General features: G+C 41.0%; 1 protein-coding gene across 8 annotated transcripts in view; it reads left to right on the top strand.

The window, feature by feature from the left end:
- The first annotated feature begins 1429 nt into the window (after positions 1-1429).
- Znf438 (zinc finger protein 438) overlaps positions 1430-17100 on the top strand; it is a 125656-nt gene continuing 109985 nt past the window's right edge. For 3 of the 8 annotated variants that reach the window (XM_045150577.1, XM_045150570.1, XM_045150576.1), the window contains exons 1-2: positions 1430-1531; positions 5000-5073. The gene's annotated coding sequence lies outside the window, so the exon portion shown is untranslated. The other 5 variants (XM_045150575.1, XM_045150571.1, XM_045150573.1 and 2 more) reach the window with 4 other exon arrangements.

The following is a 17100-nucleotide window of genomic DNA, read 5'->3' as shown; positions in this document are numbered from 1 at the left end:
ACAGTATAAGGGTGTGGATATACCATTTAGCATTTTTAAAAGTTTTATACTAGCTACCTTCCTTCGGCCCCTGCTTCAATACTTATAGCACCACTCTTGGTCCTCTTGCACAAGCTGAGAAAAGCTAATCTCCACCCCGCTCCAACCACCTAAAACTAGGGAGAAATATACATACATACATACATACATATATTTTAGATATATATATATGTATGTATATGTATATATACACACACATATATATATAAAATCCTGGACCTACCTATTTGCCAGTAAGTTTTTCTAAAAGCGATTCTTGCTACTTAAAAAATATTTATTTATTTATTTGCAAGCAGAGAGAGATAGAAGAGATGCAGAGAGAATGGGATTGCCAGGACCTCCAGCCACTGCAAATGAACTCCACATGCATGCACCGTATTTGCATCTGTCCTTATGTGGGGAAATCAAACCTGGGTCATTAGCCTTGGCAGGCCAAGGCCTTAACTGTTGATGCATCTCTCCAGCCTCAATCATTGCTACTTTTATTTTTACTTAATTAATTTAATTAATTTATTTGAGAAAGAGTGTGTGTGGAAATGGGAGCACTACAGCCTCTTGCCATTGCAAAGAACTCCAGACGCATGTATCACTTCCTATTTCAGGCTTTACGTAGGTCCTGGGGAATCAAAGCGGGGCCATTAGGTTTTGCAAGCACGTTTAACTACTGAGCCATCTTCGCAGCCCCCTTGCTTTTAATATTCCCTCCTTAGAATCAGTTTGCCCAACGTCTTTTATTTCACTTTTCTATTTTTTGTCTCAAGACGATCTGAGCCACTTTCTACCACCAGCTTTATTATTATTTTCTGCTTGTAAGAGTAAAATAATCCCATAACCCAGAAGTGGGGTTAACACTGCGCCGTGGGTTCCAGACGCCAGCATGCTCCCCTTGCTGACAACTCCTTTCGAAGAGCATCTGCAGCCGGCTGGGACTCAAGCTAGAAAAGTTGGCCCACGCGTGTTTTCACAGGTCACTACTTGCCACATCCACAGCGAGACGTGAGAGAGGCCGCAGGAAGCCGAAAGGGGAAGCCTAGCAGGAACAGGACCTAACGGTCTTAATGGAGGAAGAGGCCGGGACGGGCGGGGCAGGTGGGGGCTCACAGAAGCCTCGAGCCAGAGCCGGAGCCGGAAGGGCAGGTTGGAGGGGGCGGGGCATGGTCGCGGGGCGGAGCTTAGCGGGGCGGGGCGGGGCGCGGCCCGGCGAGGCACAGCTGTATGGCGGCAGGGGGCGGAGCCTGGCTGGGCGAGGTGTGGCCATGGGGCGGGGCTTAGGGGAGATGGGCGGAGTTTAGAGGGCGAGGCGCAGGCGCACGGCGGTGGGAGGGCGGGGCCTGGCTGGGTGAGGCGGGGGCGGAGCCACGTCGCAACGTGGGCGGAGCGAGGGCCACTGGGAAGGGTTTCTGGGTCGGTTGCCGGTCTGGAGGACCGGAAGGCCGCTGCGGTTTCCACACGTGTAGAACTTTTTATGAACGTGGGCGGGAAGGCAGGCAAGGTCTGTGGGAGAAATTCGTGAGACCCTTCCGCCCTCCCGCATCCTCGTCCCCGCAGGGTCTCGGGCCCCTTCCATGCTCTCCCCGCCTTGGCCGCCGCGGTCTTGACTTGCAGCTCTTCAAGAGCACCAGCCCGCGACGCCCGGCCCCTCCACGTCATTGCACGCAGGGCGGCGGCGCGGCGGGGCGGGGCGTGCGCCAGGGGGCGGGGCCTAGGGCCGAGCGCGCCCGCCGTCTGACCTCCCCCGGACGCCGGCCTCGTGACGTCACGCCGTCGTGACGCGCACGCTGTAGGAAAACTGTAAGTTGACGAGGTTCCCTGCAGCTTCCCGGGCTTGCGTTCCTCGCTCGCTGCTGGGCTGTCGGCTGTCGTGCTAGCCCGCCTGCCGTGGTGGCCGCGGGGGCGATCCGAGCCTTGGCAGGTCGGGGATCCTCAGGACGTGACGCAGGGGCAGGTGCCCGACCCGAGTGGGGCGCGCCTGGCTGGGGAGGGAGCGAGCGGCTTCGGGGAAGGGGCAGGGCCCTCTTCTCTCCCCCCGGGCCCTGGAGAGCTCGGGGTAGGAAGGAATGGGTACATTCAACTGCAGAGTCCCTTTAAGGCAATTCCTTGATAAAGGGATTGGATGCTTACTCGTTAGCTTCTTAACTTGTGGACATGTTAGGCTTGACATGGAGAGTTCCCTCAGAGACTAGGAATCCTCTATCCCCATCTACTTGCAAGCACCCAGATTCGCCCAGGGCAGGTTATTAGGTCACCACGTGCGGCCTCAGTTTCCTTTTTGTGTCCAATGGGGGGAAAGTCTCTTCTGGGGTCCCTACATGTTCCCATGGGGTGGGAACTTAGAACGTGTGGAATAACTCAAGTTTCTGTAATGACACAAAACTTACAGTTGGTTATTTTGAGGAATGGGTTGTCACGTGACCAAAGTTTGTAGGTGAAGATCTTTCTCATAATTTTGTCTCTTGTATCCATGCACCCCCAACCTCACCCTGTCTGATGGTGACACTTCAGCCCAGAATGATGGTATCTCAGCTCTTGTCTGGGAAAATGATGGATCAGATATCTAGAATTAACTAGTATTTAATTCACAGTGATCTTGGTACATTGCTCCACGTGTCTGGGTTTTTCAGGAAAAAAAAAAAAATTAGCCTAGAGCTAGTACCTTATATTCTACACAAATACATGGAATTTTAGGGCTTGTTACTGTGTCAAGTTGGAGTATTCAGTCATTGTGTCCCCTTGCGTAGTTTGGCTAACTCTTAACCAAGGGTTAGTACATTATTGATAGGTTAATACTACACTGTGACACTAATCAAAATTGGACGAAGTACTTGTCAGGAACTTTGAAGGGAATATTGTGCATACCCTAGGGGGTTATTTATACAATAGATTTTGAGATATCTGTAAAGTCAAAGTAAGGATGTACTATCCTTCCACTCTAGACAGAGGGTCTTTGTGTCAGAAAGCAGGGATCTGATTTTTGTTCTACTTGGTTACTGACCTTTTGTCCCAAGACAAGCCTCCCAAACTTGGAACTTGTTTTTATTTATCTCTAAAATGGAAGATGATTGTTGCTTTTCCAAGGGCAGGTGGGATCACAAATATGAAAGAAAGTGGTTTTCTAAGAATAATATTGCCCTTCAGAGATATGCATCAGTCCCTCTCTGAGGAGATCTATCCATTTTGAAGTCAGGTTCTGAGTCAGAACTAGAAATAGTATTAAAGGCAAGGAAGACACAGTCTCAAGCCTAGTGTTCATATTACAGTGGGGAAATAAACATCAAGAAATAAAATTGCACATAAAGATAAACTCAGTGAAATGAAGGAAGGTAAGAGCAATGGGGGAACAGGGAAGTTTTTACATAAGATATGTCAGGGAAGGCCATTCAAAGGAAGGGACAGCTGAGCTGTTTAAAGGGAGGAAAAGAGCTTGAATAAAAGAATCTTAAGAGGGTCTGGGGAACTGGCTCACTGGTTAAAAGCACTTGTGACTAAGCCTTATGACCTGAATTCAGACCCCTGAACTCACGGAAAGCCAGACACAGTAGCACATGCATCTGTAATCCTAATGCAGTTATGGAACTGGGAGAATCCTGAAGCTCGCAGTGAGCTAGTCAGTAAGAGAGATTCTGCCTGAAGGTGAAAAGTGAAGACCAACCCCTCGTGGTTGTGCACCCCCCATTTACGCACACAAATACAGAGCAACCCTTCCCCCCCAAAAAAAGCAACCTCTGGAGCTGGGCTGGTGGTACAGGGTTGTCATGGTAGCTACTCAGGAGGTTAAGTCAGTAAGCAGTATCCCTAGTTCAAGACCTGCCTGAGCTTCAGAAAGAGTTAGAGGTTTGGCTGAGTAAAACAGGGCTCAGGGGGAGAGCTATAGGTATATAGCTATAAAGGTAAAGCCCTGGCTTCATTACTCAGTTGGGAGTGAGGCGAGGTGGGGGACAGACAGGCAACTATCTTTTATACAGAACTTACCACACACAAGGCACAATAATAACCACTGAATTTTTACAACCTTTTTTTAAGATAAAGAATGTCTCCATTTTTGGTGGCACACGCCTTTAATCCCAGCACTCGGGAGGCAGAGGTAGGAGGATTGCCATGAGTTCGAGGCCACCCTGAGACTCCATAGTGAATTCCAGGTCAGCCTGGGCTAGAGTGAGACCCTACCTTGAAAAAAAACAAACAAACAAACAAAAGAATGTCTCCATTTTGATAGGCCAAGAAACTGACCCTCCAGGGGACCATTCAATTTAAAATATGGTGGGATGGTAGTTGAAATGGTATCATCTCACTTCAGGAACTATGCTGTAAAAATGACTCAGTACTTTTGTTCCACGAAAGGAACAGGTGAGGAAGAGAAAGGGAGATGGTGGCGGAGGACATAGGAGCTCCTACTAGACTATGGAGACCCTTCAGAATCTGTGTCAAAGATGTTACCCTGCAGGCAGGTGGACTGTACAAGACAGTTTGCATTAGGGGCATAGCATCTTCTTTATTATGTGAGAAAACAACAAGTCAGGATGGTGGAGGTAAAGTGAAAATGAAAAGATAAGCTATTGTGCCTAGCTGTGAGGTGGTGGCACCTTGGGCTAGTAGAAGTTGTGGCAATGACATTAAGTGATAGAATTTCTGGCCTACTGACAGGATTTAGGAATTGAGAATATGAGGGAAAGGGAGAAATAATAACTCTTGGGAGGGTTAGGCCGAGAGAACTAGAACAAAAAGCACCTTGTTAATTGAGGTGAAAGGACATGGACAATATGATTTGGTAGGAAAAATAAGAATTCCATTTTGGACAACTTTTAGGTGCTTGTTAGGCCTAATGATAAAAGCGCTAGTAATAATAGTAAGCACAATATCCATGTAAACTCTCTTTCGGGCAGGATTTTGCATACTTGACATATATTCATTTAATCCTAACAACAGGTGTATATGTTAGGAACTCATTGTTCTTATTTTACAGATGAGAAAAATGGAGACACAGAGAGCTGCCCAGGTCACACAGTGGTGTACTATTGTGTCCTGCCAGTGATGGAGGTAGGATTCTCACCCAAGCATGTGGCTTTGAAGTCCATGCACACTGTGCACGGGGATGAATATGGAACTCAGGATGGTTCAAGTGGAGATACAGATTTACACTTTTGTTCCTCTTGTAAGCCTTGGTTAGCAGCAGCAGGGGAGAGGAGGACCATAGTGAAGCTGTGCTAGCTGTTTCTTCCTTCCTTGGTTGGGTTTAAACAGGTCATGTCCATTTTCCTTTCTCCTGTCCCCATCCTGTGGGTTCTGTGAGGGTGAGGTTTTTCTCCTTCACATCTCTGTCTCTTGTCCCCATTCATTGCCAGTTATGTGTAGTTCTTAAGGATGGCTTTATTCGAAAGGTACTGAATTTGGTTTGGGGATTTTGGAGATGAATAAACATAGTTCTTTCTGGAGGAGCAGGGAATGAGGAAGAGCTGGTGGGAATAAAATTAAGAGTAGGCTGAATGCATAAATACATGCTGATTAGTTCTTTCTGGTTTTCCACACCCTCTCTCCCCCTGCCCCAAAACTTGAAAGATGGGGCATGAAAAGGGCAAAGGAGCAAAAAAAAGCCTAGGCAATTTCATGATGAACTTGAAGCTCCCCAAGAGTCCTTTTCAACAAAAGAATTACTCAGAGCCTTGCATATTTTACTGTATTTGCATTACTTTTATTTGGCACTGATAAAATTTTTACCAAATGAAATAAATTCTGATATTTGACTATCATTGTGAAGTGGTGACTTTTCCCAGTTCTATTACCTCAGTGTTGACAGGCCTCACTGGTGAAATAAGCGTTGGCTTGAAATGTTGCTGCATGCATAATAGAGGGTGATAGAGAGGCTGTGTGAAGTATTCAAGTTTCCACTGTTTTTAAGTGAAACATGCCAAAGCTCCACATGTTGGAGTATTTGGATTCTCTGTTGATACATCTCTTTAAGTTACAGACAGGGTATCTGGCCATATATGTCATAAGGTAGAGTTATAAGTTGAATCTCTTATATTGGGGGCATTATAGAACATAGAGACTAGAAGAGAGCACACACACAAAAAAAATGTATTGGGTCTGGAGAGATAGCTCAGTGAGTAGGTTCTTGGCTTGAAAGCATAAGGACCTGACTTTAATCTTGGATGTGGTGGTGCATGCTTCTAATCCCAGGTGGAGACAGGCAGATCCCTGTGGCTCCCTGTCTGGCCACTCTAGCTTACTTGATGAGTTCCACGCTCCTGAGAAACCTTGTCTCAAAAAAGATGGACAGTGCATGAGGAATGACAACTGAGGCTTTCTCTGACCTGCACATGTATACACATGAACACACTTGCATACACGTGTTCACCTGCACACAAATGTGTGCACACACACAAAGGTGGTTTGTTTTTATAGATTGATTTCAGGGTATACCACAGTGTCATAATAGTTGTCCCAACTTTGTAGCATGAGGATTTCAAATTTGAACCATTGAAATATTATGCAGAATTGCACCACAATATATTTTATAAATATTTCATAGAGAAATTGTTTTGTTTAGCTTTTTAAAGCCATCATGGGGAGAATTGAACTGAATAAACAAGTCCATCATCATCCCAAGTAGGAGCCCTTCAAAATGCAAATGTAGGAGGATACCATTTCATGTTGTGGCTGGTTGCATGTAAATCTACATTTGTAGCCCCTTAAGTGTAATAGACTTGACATGATTAGTATTTCTTCCTATGTTCACAGTTAGATTCCCTTATATTATCAGATACTCCAAACATGGTGTCAAGTAGAATTGACTATTAAATGGCCTGTTGATTGCTCCAGCTTTGTGAATTTTTAAGTTCAGGCTCTCAGTAAGGACAGGCTGATGACTGTCTCATTGTGTCATATGACTCCCACCAGACTGGGAGTGATGTCTTATCTGAAGACAACAGAACATATGAAATAAAGCATTCTACATAATGAATAAAATTCAAATTCCTTTTAAAATTTATGTTTACACATGACAGTTAAAAACTATTTTAGCACTAATGTAAGCATATAGAAATTATTTCTTATTGAAAACATTGTATATAGCTCAGCAATGGAACACACTGTGCATTTACATTTAATTTTTAAAATTCTACTTGTTATTTTACTTTTGCACATTACTTTCAGCTTATATATATATTTGCAATTGTAGCCAAATACTAGTTTGTGGAAGTTTACCTAATATTTTAAGTGTTAGAATATATTTAATTTATTAATAGTCCTTCATTTCACCTCACTTTGAGTTTAGTTGCTTAAAAGTCAAAATCTTTAGGCTTGATTTCCCCCTCCCCCATGCAAATACTAGTGGCCAGTGACTAATAAGTCTAGGTAGTAGCTAAGCTTTAGTGACAAGTTAACCAAGTTGTTACCACAAAAGAAAATTCTTAGAATTAAGTGAAAACAGACTACTGATGGGAGGGATGACTTTGTCTACTAAAACTATAGTTCTTTTAAAGTTATTACCATCCCATAGGGGAGCAGGCTTTTATGTGGTTCTTCCATTTCAAAACTGCTGGCTTCAAGCTCCATTCAGGGCCGTCAATCAGTAGATAAATGTGAGGTAAGTACTGGAATATGGTATTCTAGATTAGACCCTGTAGTTCTCAATGTGTATACTTGGTCCCATCCAACTCAACCTGGGAGTCATTGGTAATGAAGAGAGATTTTTAGTTGTCATTAAAGTCTGTGGAGCATTGTTCTGGCATCCTAGAAGATTATTACTTAATCTCCTACAATGCTCAGGATAAATTCCTAAGGAAAGAATTCTCCAGTTGAAAATGTTCTTTCTTTCTCTGTCATTTACCTCTTTATTTCTCTCCTTCTTTTCTCCTCTTCCCCATTCCCTCTCTTTACTCTTCTCTCTTCTATCTCTGTTAGTTTCTGTTTCGGTGACAAAACAACTTTCAAAGAGGATTTATTTTGTCTGATCATTTCATAGGTTTCAATAGGTAACTTGGACCCCATTGTTTTGGGCCTGTGACAGGGCAAATATCACATGGTAGGGAGTGTGGTGGTAGAAGTCTGTTTACCACATGGAGACTGGAAAGCAAAGAGAAGTGGAAAGAAGGGTTTGAAGTCATAGTACCCTCTTCAAGGACATTCCACAATGACATTTATTCCTAGTAAGCTTCTCCTAAAAGTTCTATCACCTCCCAATCATGCCTCAAGCTGGCTTCCAAGCCTTTTGCCCTATGAGCCTTTTAGCATATGAGCCCTTAGGAGACATTTAAGATCCAAACTATAATGTTTTTCTTTAAATCTTTTTTTTTTTTTAATTATTTGATGCTTTAGCAATGCAGGTAGGAGTTCTAAGTGTCAAATGCCTAAGTAGAACAAAAGATTGTATTTTACTGCTTTTAGTTTGTTGGATAGCTAGTTAATTTAGCTCATTTATTTCATGGAAAAGATTCTTGCATCTTACTTTAATCTTAATTTTTTTGTTGCTAGTTTATCTACTATTTTTGTGTTTGTTTTTTCTAAGAAAATTTATTCTTACCCAAAGTAATTGAATCTGGATATTATATAATCCTGGACTGTAATAGGTTTTGTAGTGTAATTTATAGTTTTTAGTCATGTTGAATGGTTGTTTATTTTTCAAAACTCCTTTTTATATTAGTTTTCATATGTGATCATGACAACACCCCATAAGATGTGTAGTGCATATATTCATTGTCTGGTAGATAAAGAAATAGATGTAGTTCAAATAAATTTCCTTGCTTGTTAGAACAGGTTACTAACAAAACAAATTTCCAACTTGGAGTTAGTTGTTAAAATAACTATGACTGCTTTAAATTTATCAATTATTATTATCCATTTTAATTTTCCTGAAAGCCCTATGAAATATAATATTTTCCTTATAGGTAAGAAACTGGTTAGTCAGAGTCATCCAATTCCTAATGTACTTTTGACTATTTCCATTGAATTATGCTGCCTTCCCAGTTTTTGGTTGTGTTCACCAAATCTATACTTCACATGACTGGATCAGTTTTTTTTTTCTGTCATATAGACTAATATTTTGTTGCTACTTGAACCAATTGATAAATTCAGTTTGTAATCCTACCCAGAGTTGACTTAAGTAGAAATTTACTGAATATGGGTAATAAGACTTGCTATTTAGAATTTAATTTTTTAGAACACCAAGTCTAAATGCTATCCAAAGAGATAATTCTCAGCTGTATGTGATTATAGTTGGATAAGGATAGGATTCATTTCATTAGTCTGGTGAAGATGGATTCATTTGGGATAGGAATCCCATCCATGTCTTTTAAAGTCTATATCCATATTACTCTTTTTTTTTTGTTGTTGTTGTTTTTCAAGGTAGGGGCTCACTCTAGCCCAGGCTGACCTGGAATTCACTATGGAGTCTCAGGGTGGCCTCGAACTCATGGCAATCCTCTTCTTCTTACCTCTGCCTCCCAAGTGCTGGGATTAAAGGCGTGCACCACCACACCCAGTGGCTCCATATTATTCTTGGTAATGTAGATTCAAGTTAGTAAATTAGATAAATGAGGTAGCCATCTTTTATGTTTTCTTTAAAATTATTTTATTTATTTGACAGAGAGTGGGGAGGAGGGAAGGAAGGAGAAAGAGGCAAACAGATTAGAGTGAGTGGGCTTGCCAGGGCCTCCAGCCACCACAAATGGACTCCAGATGCATGTGTCAGCTTGTGCATCTGGCTTACGTGGGTATTGGAGAATCAAACCTGGGTCCTTAGGCTTCATAGGCAAGCTCTTTAAACACTAAGCCATCTCTCTAGCTTCATCTTTTGTGTTCAGTTTGAGGGTGTTTGTCTTAGTTTGTCCCTGCTGATCTAATGTACTGATTTTAACCACAGACGGAATGATTCTATGGTAGCCATCCTGTTTCCTACTAAAAGAGATTGTCCTACTGACACTCAATGACTAGATATTTCTTGAGAGATGATAGGAACTGTGATCACCATTGTATTTTCTAGGTTGGGAAATAAGAGTTAATCAGTTTTCCCAAATCAGTGAAAGACAAGGGCTGGAGAGATGACTCAGCAGTTAAGGTGTTTACCTACAAAGCCTAACAACACAGGTTTCATTCCTCAGTCTCCATGTAAAGCCAGATACTCAAAGTGGTACTTGCATTTGGAGGTTGTTTGCAGTCAACAGAGGCTTTGGGGCACCCATTCTCTCTCTGTGTCTCTCTTCTTTCTTGAAAATAAATAAATAAAAATATTTTAAAAAATAGATACTGTATTTTGCTTTTCAAGTTTTATAAAACCAATCTAAACTGTCATTTTCATTGGGTCAAAAAGAGCATCTAGTTGGGCATGGTGTTGCATGTCTTTAATCGCCACATTCAGGACATAGAGGTAGGAGGATTGCTGTTGAGTTTGCGGCCAGCCTGGGTCTATACAGAGTGAGTTCTGAGTCAGGCTGGGCTACAATGAGACCTGACCTTGAAAAAAACAAAAAATAAAGTAAATGAAGAATATCTAATCAAATGCTTGAACCATTACTTTGTTTGGAGATTATTTGATGGCATTTGATTCTTGGCATAAGTACTAATGGCTGAATATCTTAATGTTTCATATAACATGCATTGACTGGGTTTGAGACTATTGATCTAAAGTTGTATGTCTTGGGAGTAGGGAGAGACCTTTGCCACTACAATTGTATATTGGCAAGAAGGACTATTTAAAAGGTCTGGATTCACAAGTTGTTCTTATGAAACTGAATTATTATACAACTATTTTTCTTATCTCCATGAAGAAAAATGTCAGTATTTCAAATAGCCGTAGTCGTTACTGTGCTATTGCATGGAGAGATCACACACAAGTAAAGGTGAAGCGAAGTGGGAACAGCATTGCATACTAAGGAGAACTGTGGCTAGAGAACACAGCCCTCCAAGTGGACACAAGTATTCTCCACTAGGACTGAGGAAAACATGCAGTTTTATGATTGGCTGATTTTTAAGTGGTACACAATATAGGACTGTCCAATTTTTTTTGTTTTTTGTTTTTTCAAAGTAGGATCTTACTCTAGCTCAGGCTGATCTAGAATCCTGGAATTCACTATGTAGTTTCAGGGTAGCCTTGAACTCAGGGCGATCCTTACCTCTGCCACCTGAGTGCTGGGATTAAAGACTTGTGCTACCATACCCAGCAGGACTGGCCCATTGTAAACTAGTGGGATGAGGAGGTTGACTGGCTTTGCAGAAGCTACTGGAGCATGGGAATCACTAATTGGCTGTGATTATCAGCAATACTGCAGTGGAAATGTTGAACAGACTTTAAAGAGTGATTTACTGTGGTAGTTTTAAAACTGGTTTTATGGTTACCTATTCCCAGCTTTGGACAAGATCAATAGAACAGTGTTTTTGACTTGATGTTAGAGAATATGTACACTTGATTCTTCATATTTAGCCAAATACATTTGTGTTAGCTCATGTGCTAATATAACAATCTTGTGATTTTGCTTTTCTTCTAAAATGTAAAAAAATATCTAAAATTTTAGATGTTTTCTGGATGCAGACCTCAGAATTATTTCAAATTGAAACATAGGCTGTCTCCTGATTGTTTTGATGTTACTAAAGGTAATGTATTCTTTTTGAAAATGCTGAATGTAATGAATAGCTACCACCAAAGGCTAATAGACCCCACAGAAAAAATTTTTCTAAATTGTTCTTACAGTAATATTTAAATTAAATACTTTCCCTATATTGATATTAAAAATTCATAGGACACTCATTATTTCAGGAAGTAAACAAGGCAAAATGAGTTTTTGGAATAATTTATTTCTTATGTTGAATTTTTATTTTAAAATATCCCAGATGGTGAATGTATTTGCATAATATGCTAATAATAATTTTATTTTTTAAAATTTGTTTAAATTATCTATTTGTAAGGAGAGAGAGAGAGAGAGGGAGAGAGAGCATGCGTGCTGGAGAGAGGGTGAGCATGGTGAGCTTGGGCAAGCCATGGTCTCTGACCACTGTAAATAAACTGCAGACACATGTGCCACTCTGTCTGGCTTCATGTGGGCACTAGGGAATGGCACACAGGACAACAGACTGTATGCTGTCAGAGCTGAGCTATTTTCCCAACCCAAATAATATTTTTAAAAGATTGGGTGCTATTGTTATGTGAAAGCCTGTCCTTCCTTAGCCCATTGCAGATTTTAAGCTATACATTCTGTCTTCCAGATAGATATGATCACTAGTAACTGTGATTTAGATGAAGCATTTCTGTGATAAAGCCTTAATTTTCTTACTATACGAACGAATCTTTTTTATAGAAAACATTTATAACAATTTTAATGGAAGCTAGCTTTAAAAAGCTATAAGATACTATGAATGTCTGAGAAGCTAGAAAAAGATACTAGTTCACTTTTGAGTACAATTGTTTTTAGATAGAATACATTTCCAAAGAAAAGTGTTACAGTGGGAGAGTTGATTTTAGTCAACATTTCTAATGAAGGATATTTCTTCTTTATGAAACCATAAGGCATTTTGTTTCTTCTTGAACCTCTCTTTGTATGTAACTTACCAACTTGGCCAATTCTATGGTAACAGGCTGAAACAGGTAAAATATGCAGTTTACATAGAAGACTAGGAGACTAATTATGACATTGTTGCATAGGGCTTGTATTATTCTAAACTTATTGCAAAACTCACTGATAAAGCTTTTTTAAAAGTGTAAAGTTTGATTCTTGTTTAGGTTCACAGACCAAAAAAAATTGTTAATGGGAGAAAAGGGTTTATTTTAGGCCTACAGTTTTGAGGGACAGCTCCATTGTGACAGCAACAGCATGGCAGGAAACAACAGCAAGAGAGTGAGGCAGCCAAGAACTGACAAGCTGCCTCAAAGTCAGTTTCCAGTGACACACTTCCTCTAGCTGTGCCCACCTTCCAAACTGTCACCAGTTGGAGACCAAGTACTCAAAACACAGGAGACGATGGAGAGCATCTCACGGGTCAAGATGCAAAATGTATTAAGTCAAATATTAAAAAGTCCCCATAGACTTTACCAATTTAAGCACTGTTGAAAAGTCTAAAGTCTCATCTGAGACATAACTGTGATCCTGTAACATCAAAAGACAAGTTAAATACACATAATGGCACATAATAAACATTTGCACTGCAAAAAAAGGGCCTAGCAAGGAAAGATGGGACAAGTGCATTGTCAAAAATCAGCAGTGCAGATATCTAATCCTGCCACTGTGCCTGGCATCTGGGAACCAAGATGAAATCTCTGGGTTACAGATTCACCCTTTCAGCATGGGAAAAAATATCCTTCTCAAGGCAGCATCTCCCATAGTTCTGGAATCATCAAACTTTTTTCGTTTTTTGTTATCCTGGTGATTGAACCTAGGCCCTTGTTCTTGCTAGGCCACCTCTGAGCTGTCATCATAATCCTATATCACTTTTAACTTTAGATTATCTTTTTAAGAGTAAGGTTCTTGTCCTTTGTCTGCCTACCCTGTCCCCTTGCCACTGACTAGAAAGCAGACTAGAATGACAGCACCTTCCTGAGCTCTGAGGTAGAAGCCCTGTGACAAGGCTTTCACCTGTGTCTCTGGGTAGCTTGCCTCTTGCTTTCCCCACAGCCACCTTCATGCCTGTCTGTCTTCATTTTTTTTCCAGGCTTTGTTTGACTCACTGTGTGTTGGCATCATTTTCCCACAACAGCTTAGCACATATCCTGTGATGCCAAAACTAGTACCTGAAGTGGATTATTTCATAATCTAAAGCTAAAATGTATGGCCTTGACTAAGTACTTGGTAGGCATAAAGAGAAAATTTTATGGCCTAGAAAATATGATGGCAAGATATTTGGTGAAACTGTTACCTGTGATAACTTGCACAGTTGACAGCTTGTCTGCATACTGTGTATGTACCTCAAGAGAAATGGTTAGAACAAATCAGATTGCTAATATGAGTTGACTGGTCCTTGATGCATTAGCACAGAGCTACAAGAGGGTTTCAAGTGAGGGAACAATTAGCTGATTTGAAGTTGGAGTTCCAAAGGTCTATAAATGTAGCTAATGCAAGTCCTGTTTCCCCATGGTGAATGTTACAGTTGCCTTCTCGTTGCTAGTACAAACACCCAACCAGAAGCAGCTTATGGGAGGAAAGGGTTTACTTCTGACTTATAGAATCCAGAGGAAGCACCGTCATGGAGAATGAAGCTGGTCCCTTCCATCACATATCCACAGCAGAGAGACAAAGAGACTAGCCAGAGCTCAAGATGGCTCTCTACATGTCCAACAGGGTTGGTCTCAAGATCCGCCCCCAATGACACATCTTCTCCAGTAGGGTTCTGACTGCTGGAGACTTCAGTAAGAATCTTACTCTTAACCTCTTAACAGTAATACCTTAGGCTATGGGGGACATTTACATTCAAGACCCCCAGTCAGTAATGTAGGACATTGTAGGGTTGAAAACTCCTGCTTCTGAGTACCAAACAGACACAGGTAAGACCGTCATTCTCACAGAAGGTAGTCCAGGCAAGAATTAAAGATTTGCTTTTTCACCCAAATCCATTAGTTGAACCATGTGAAAGCTGAAGATTCAAATAGAGTGTCAGTTTCCTACAGCACAGGCTTATCTCTTATTTGTCACATATTGGCTGTGCTTGTGTTCCACATCCTGTATCACCCTGTGCTTTAAGCCAAAGGGTATTATCACTGTGAGAGGAGGACATTGCCATTTTTGTGAAGAAGCAACAGAAACAGCTTCTTAGAAATGACAAATAAACTTTTGCTTATATTTTATGGGTCAGAGCAAGACAAATGGCTGAGCCTGAAATAAGCCAGAAAGAAACATCTCAAGATGCATGACCTATCCTGATGTTGCTGAGGTGTGGTGGGTAACCCTCCTGGTGCAGTCAGATTACCTGTAGTTGGTTAGCCTTAAATCAAGAGCAAGGAATGGGATTTGCCATGGATACCAGCAGGCAAAGAGAGTGCTGACAAGTGACTAGAGTAAACTAAGCCTTTTGTTGTGGTTACTTTTGCATGGCACTGACTAGAGACATGTTAAGTTTCTGATAGGGTTATATTGCCCAAGATTCATAAGCTTGGCTTCTAAAAGCCTGTGACGGTTTGATGTTATTTGACTCTTAAGTGATCAGGTAACCCTTGTCTCCCAAGTTTGCATAAGCAGGAAGTAAGCTATTAGATCTTTGCTTTCTCTTTGGAGCACGTACATTTTTATGTTTGCTTTATATGGCCAGAAGAGATGATGGAAAAGGAAGAATCTTCCAGACACAAAGCAAGTGCTCAGCAGACAAGCAGACAAGGGAGTTCTGGCTCAAGAACAGAATCTGTATTTAACTCAGGGCCTTCTTTCCTACTGAGTTTCTGCAGGTCCCTTTAAGCAGTATTTTCTTATTGAAAAAAGTAGATGTTGGTTATTTTTTCACTTCAGTGTTTTGAACAAATTACTAAATTTTTCCAATAGACAAAATAAAATAGGGCTGGAGAGATGGTGCAGTGGTTAAGGTGCTTGCCTGCAAAGCCTAACAACCCAGGTTTGATTTCCCCAGTGCCCACATAAAGGCAGATGCACAAGGTAACACATGGGTCTGGAGTTTATTTGCAGTGACTGGAGGCCCTGGTGCACCCATTCTTTCTGTCTTCTATCTTTGCTGTATCTCTCTCTGCTTGCAAATAAAAATAAATAAATAAAATACAAAACAGAATGTTAAGATTTAATTGAATTCATGTTACTTGCATTCCACTACTAGGCATTGGATTCATGATGGGGGTGGTAGAGAAAGAGCAAACGCTGCTCCTCTGTTGGCTCACAGGTTTATGGATGAGGAAGGAACCACATAGATACCTGATGAAGAGGGTTGTTGACATCCAGAAATTGCAGACTTCGAGTGAACTGAGTACCTGAATGAGCATGCACATTACTTCATTAGAAAGGAGAGGACTGCTTTTGAATGGAAGAATGATACACTCCACTTCTGGTTTTTAGCTAGGTGTTACGTATTAAGAAATTGTGTCTTAGAGACTTCATAGCCAAGTTGAATGACAATGCCCCTTTCCAAGTTTTGGTAATAGGGCGAGAGTAGACATGATGGGTGCTACTTTTAAACTGCACTTTATTAAATAAAAGCTACATGCCATCATACTCCTTGTCTTCCCCACCATATGCATGCATAGGCAAGGGTAGTACAGCGTGGAGTGGCAGCAGCTCAGCCTCTGCAAGGTCTTCTGTGGCAGAGCTGCCCGCTTGTCCTGGACCACATGTCTGCCTCTAGAATGTGTGAAAATTCCACCTGGTCTTGTAACAGCAGGTTAACCTGTATTCTTCTTAATATAAGTGGCAATGCTGGAAGCAAGAAATTAGCAGCAAGTTAAATTTGGAATTAGTCTTGTTTCATTTCACTTGAAGATTTTTATTCATGCTTTCTGCGAAAATAATTTTTAAATTGTCTAATTATGGAAATAGTTGAGAAATGCAAAAGGGTCATTACTTAAGTGTGATCCTGATTATAATTATGCTATATTCTTTTTACATGTTCATAATCATTTGATATATGGTTTTTATTCTATATATTTAAAATATTTTTAATTTAATTTTATTTATTTGATAGAATGAGAATGAGCCTGCCAGGACCTTTAGCCTCTGCAAACAAACTCCAGGCACATGTGCCACCTTGTGCATCTGGCTTACATGGGTTCTGGGTAATCAAATCTGGGTCCTTGGACTTTGCAGGCATGTGCCTTAACTGCTAAGCCATCTCTCCAGCCCTTTATCCTATATTTTCCTATGGTATCTATTTTTTTCTGTTCCTTTAGAGTTTTTATTCTTGCATGGTTAGTGTTGCATCACATTTAGTTTTACTATCCTCAAGATTTCTCTTGTTGGTTACTATGGACTGACCTGTATCCTCCCAAGACTCCTATGCTGATGGTCTAACCAACCATGTGACAGTACTATATCTATAGGCCTTGAGGAGGTAGTTAAGCTTAAATAAGGTCAAAAGGATGGAATCTTGGTCAAACAGAACATCACTAATCTTAAAAATCCATCTTTTTTGTCTCCTTATTTTCAGTCTGAT

Source organism: Jaculus jaculus, chromosome 5 (genome assembly GCF_020740685.1).
Source record: "Jaculus jaculus isolate mJacJac1 chromosome 5, mJacJac1.mat.Y.cur, whole genome shotgun sequence".
NCBI lineage: Eukaryota > Metazoa > Chordata > Mammalia > Rodentia > Dipodidae > Jaculus > Jaculus jaculus.
Note: the sequence above shows the minus strand (reverse complement) of the source record. Positions and strands in the feature narration are given on the sequence as shown.